General features: G+C 39.6%; 1 pseudogene; it reads left to right on the forward strand.

Annotated features, from left to right (window-relative positions):
* LOC102831719 overlaps positions 1-3,302 on the forward strand; it is a 6,906-nt pseudogene extending 3,604 nt beyond the window's left edge.
* The last annotated feature ends 2,060 nt before the right edge of the window (positions 3,303-5,362 follow it).

Genomic DNA, 5,362 nt, shown 5'->3' on the forward strand with positions numbered 1-5,362 from the left:
TGCCACAAATTCCCCCAGCTGTGAGTCTTCCAACCTTCTAAGTATTCCTTTATATGTGGTTCAGAGTTCTGGGACCATCCACTGAGCCTGCTTGGTCAGGTATTCTGTGTTGTTGTTGGCGGAGCTCTCTGTTATACGTCCACCCGATCTGCCATCTTCCTGTATATTGTAGAATAAGTTTTGAACTGCCAAATACATGGTCAGCAGTTCAAATCCACCAGAAACGCCTTGGAAATCCTACACAGGATCACTAGAACTGGGAATCAACTTGATGGCATTTAATAATAAAGACATCACAATTAAGAAAGCTGAGTGGAGGGGAAGATATGCCATGTCACATGGGATTGTCAAAGATCCAAGAAACAGAAGAAGGAAAGAAACAAGGAACTTTCCCTAGAGTCAACCCAGACAGTCTTCCCTTAGAGAGTCTTCCCCAAATATGGATTCTAGGTAACCGTGAGTCAGAACTCAGTCAGCGGCAGTGGTTAAACTGTGAAGAAATGCATTTCTGTTTGTTAAAACCACCCACTATGTTTTTTTTTTCTGTTATAGCAACACTGGACACCTAAGATACTAAATAGAGAGGAAAATGGTTAATCATATTGTATCGTCTATTTGTAATACGATGTTGTGTGGACCTCAAGGTCAATTTGAACAATAAGGTCAGTGGTTCAAATGCACCAGCCACTCCTAGGAAACCCTACACAGGGTCACTATGAATCAGAGCTGACTTGATAGCACTTAACAACAACAACATGTAACATGCACATGTATATATAAACTAGAAATTTAATTCTGATATGTGAAGAATAAAAGTTACATATGTGACAAAGATGTAAGTTTTACTAAAATCAGTAGAAAATGACTATGTATATTTTAAATAAAATACAAAGGTATATGACTTTAACTTAAATGTTACACCTAGTAAATCTCACTTTTGATTCTCAATATCTATAATACACATAGATTATAGTTAATACTATAAACACAAATACAATGCCCACCTATTTGTATATATAAATAGTATGACATCAAGGTGTTTTTAAAGGATTAAATGAGATAATTAATGCACACTTACAAATGCCTAAACCTATGAAATATTCAGCACATGTTGTTGTAATTATTATCACTTGTAGTTGTGTGATGCAATGAAAATTTACATGACTGAGACAAAAAGACTAATTCAAATATATTTCATGTGTATTCATTGTATCTGTAACCATATTCATATCTGAATTTACCCCCAACTTCACACTATCCTCATTTTGACTTCGTAGCTACGAAACAAATTATTTCACTGATTATATGTGTATTGTATCAAGTCTTTCTTTAATGGTCAGTTTGGTTATACAATTTTGTTATATTTACACACAAAAAAAATCTAGTCTGAGAGACTTGATTAATTCATACAACTATTACTCTGATTATCATTTATATGAGGTTATAATTAAAAAAAAAAAAGAAGTCACATCTTAGCAAGAGAAAGTAGGATAAGCACTGGAGTGCTAACTACATATAGTAGGAAAAAACAAATATAAATGATCTGAGCTATGTGAGTTTATCCTGCTTATTATGTAAATTTAATCCTTGAATGTTTATGAACTGACTACCCATATTTTTTAACAGCTTAAATGGTCTGTTGTTCCCAGCAAAGTGTTTATTTTTTTGAATTTTAATATTTTGTGGAGAGAATGGAGCTGTGGAGAAGTTAGTTACAACAAAAGAATGATCAGACAAATATAAGGGTAAGAATGAAATGTAAAAATACTCCCCAATTCATTTATTGATTGAATTTACCTACTACCATTTCTATGCCATTATACAGCAGGTTATGTATAAGTAAGTGATATGTTTTGTTAGTAAACGTTTGGAGCATATGCCTGGTGTGGCCACTGTGGATTAATACAGGGGACTGAAAAGTCACTTGAACCTCTTGGCTTGCAGTTCAAGCTCACCAGCTGCTCTTCAGAAACCCTATACAAGGTTGCTATGGGTCGGAACTGACTCAACGACACTTAGCAACAACAACAATTATGTTGTATAAGATATTGTTGAGCAACGCTTTATTTCTACCTGGGAGCAAACTTTTAGTCCTTGCTGCATACATTTTTGTTTTCAATAATTATTTTTCTGAACACCAAGCACTGAACCTCCTTTCTCTGTGGAATCACTGTGGCAGTCAGGACCTTGTACACATAGTCTGAAAACTGCTCAGTATAGCAGGGCTGAGGTCAGTGTGCTGTCTGCATCACCCAACGTTCACTTTGGCCAAGTCAATCGCATCCCTGAATTTCCCTGTAGATTTCCTGCTCTTGAGGTTGACCATGGGTGCTGTATTTGAGAGCAATGCCATTGCCTACTATATGACCAATGAGAAGCACCTGAGAGGTAACAGCCCAGTTGATGCAGTAGGTGAGCTTTTCTGACAGTAACATAACCCCCCCCACCCCCAGCCAATACCTGGGTGTTGCCCATCTTGGCCATCATGCATCACAACAAGCAGGTCACAAAGAATGCCAAGGACGAAGGTAGGCAAATTCTAGGGCTGCTGGCTGCTCACTGGAAAATGAAGAATTTTCTGGTGGGCGAATATGTGACCCTGACTGACATCACAGTTGTCTACACACTGCTGTGGCTCTACAAGCAAGCCCTAGAGCCTTCCTCAAGACCCATGCAGCTGGTTCCTGCACTACAGTAACCAGCTCCATAACTGAGCTATCTAGGGTGAAGGAGCAGAAGGTGAGAAAATGACCATTTGATGCTAAAAAGTTTGCAGAGAGTTTGCCTAGAAAAGACACCCCATGGAAAGAAAAAGAGCCATGGAAGGTGAGGCAGAACCCAGGCTGAACAGAAAGAAGATGGCAGCTACTCCTGCTCCTGAGGAAGAGTTGGACAAATGTGAGCAGGCACTGGCTGTGGAGCCAAAAGCCAAGGAACCCTTTGTTCACCTTCCCAAGAATACCTTTGTGTTGGAAGAATTTCAGGGCAAGAACTCCAATAAAGACATTGTCTTTGTGGCGCTGCCGTATTCCTGAGAGCACTTTGATAAGGATGGCTGTCATAGGCTGAATACCACTTTCATGAGGAGCTCACTGAGACCTCATGAGCTGCAACCTCATCACTGGAATGTTCCAGCAATTGGACTAGTTGAGGAAGAATGCCTTTGCTGGTGTCATCTTCTTTGGAACCAACAATGGCAGCTCCATTTCTGGAGTCTGGATCTTCAAAGACCAAGAGCTTGTTTTCCTCTGAGTCCAGACTGGTAGTTGGATGAATCCTACATGTGGTGGAAGTTGCAGTGAGAAGATCCAGGGAGGGAGTCTTCTCGTACATGGACAGAGCCTTCATCCAGGCAAGATCTTCAAGTAAACACCTGCCCTTCAAAGAGCTGGGGGTCATTAAAGGGAACATTTTTTTTTAAATAAAAAAAAGAAAAGAAAAGAGGAATAGGTTTTCTTTATTTAAAAGGCAAAACATAGTTCTGAAAAAGTCCGCTCTTATTAAAGCTCACAGACCCCATCAAGTTAAAGTGTGTATAGGTGCCACAACCCTGGTAGTCTTATCTCTTATGCATGAAGACAGAGGTAGGCTTGGGAACAGTTGATGTGTCTTCATGGAGATTTCAAGAGCCCCAAGAACTCTGCATCAGACAGTCTATATTCACTCCTAGGAGGATAGCATGGCAGTCTGCCACGGCATCTGTGCTCATTTTCCACTGAGTCACTCTGATCTCTCGGAAACTCACCCACTCTCCTTTAAATCCCTCCTTTCAAAATATGTGGTATACTTAGGAGCAGTCCTGAGTGAAACAAATAGGAATCTGCAAACTAAAAATAATAGATAATATGGTATGGTAATTGTCGGCCTACTCAATCCTCTCAGTCTGTTCTCCACTGCTTTTAAATATACACATGTGTGTTTCTTCCACCATCTGCTCTGTCCACTGCTCTTCCTGCTGTGTATTTCATGCAGGTCTTCCCATGCCAGCTCTCAGACATTCTTACAAATTCTTTGGCAGAGATCCTGTTTTCTCAACTATGCTCCCTTCCCCCTATGCCATGGTTTAGCCTTGTCCATCATTACTTCCAACCTCAGAGATGTTCAGTATTTTAGGATTGCTACTAACATTTTTGTTGTTGTTAAATGCCTTAAGTTGTTTCTGAGGAGATATGGAAGCCTTTATAGCATTTCCAAGGAGCAGCTGGTGAGTTTGAACCACCGATCTTAAGGTTCAAATGACTTTGCAGTCCAGTGTGTATCCTACAGCGCCACACCAGGACTACTAGCATAATATGATAGATAGTTTTTGTGTTGTGGTTGAAAAAAAGTTATCTGGCAAAAAGGAACAACAACAAAAAAAAAGATTTAGAATATCCACCCTTCAAAAAAACAAAATTTGAAATATTATTAGATACACAAGTCTTAGTTTGTTCATCAGTTCCTCTGATAAACATATACAACTCTCCCCATTCCACAGGTTCAGATAATCCCTTTATTTCCTCGATTAACCTCCCTGTACAATTGCATGTTAGAGCATTTACCACACTAAGACATTGTTTGAGGCTTAATCATCTCTCTTTTACTTTATGCGGTGGCGGCGGTTATGTGCTGTGGAGTCGGTTCCAACTCATAGCGACCCTGTACAGGGTTTCCGAAGCTGTAAAGCTTTACGGGAGCAGAAAGACTCATCTTTCTCCCTCAGAACAGCTGGTAGATTCAAACTGCTGACCTTAAGGTTCGCAGCACGATTCGTAACCACAACGCTACCAGAGCTCTTTCTTTTATTTGAGAGATAGCTCTATTTTATTTTATTGAAATGAAAATTTTCTGTGAATAAAAACTCTCTGGTTTATCATTGCTGTTGCTGTTATTGAGTGCAGTCAAGCCAATTCTGACTCATAGTGACACTGCACAGTTTCTAAGGAGCAGCTGGTGAATTTGAACCACTGACCTTTTGGTTTGCAGGCCAGTACTGATTCCACATCACCACAACAGGAGTCTGATTCATTGTTGGTACCTGATATCTATTCAGTATGTATTTTCACAGTGAAGTAAAAATTGGAAATGGTTTTGTTCTTAGGCATTATTGTATACTTGTTGTTGTTGTTGTTGTTAAGTGCCGTCGAGTCGGTTCCGACCCATAGCGACCCTGAATAGGGTTTCCGAGGCTGTAAATCTTTACGGGAGCAGATCGCCTCATCTTTCTCCCGCGGAGCAGCTGGTAATTTCGAACTGCTGACCTTCCGGTATACTTAACAAGATAAAATGTCTATATAGGCTAGAATCACTTCTGATTTAAGAATTTTATTACTGATATAAATAAGTTGCTAATAAACTTAGGAGATCAGGAAGTAAATTAAAA

The sequence above is a fragment of the Chrysochloris asiatica genome, unplaced genomic scaffold, assembly GCF_000296735.1.
Source record: "Chrysochloris asiatica unplaced genomic scaffold, ChrAsi1.0 scaffold00421, whole genome shotgun sequence".
Lineage (NCBI taxonomy): Eukaryota > Metazoa > Chordata > Mammalia > Afrosoricida > Chrysochloridae > Chrysochloris > Chrysochloris asiatica.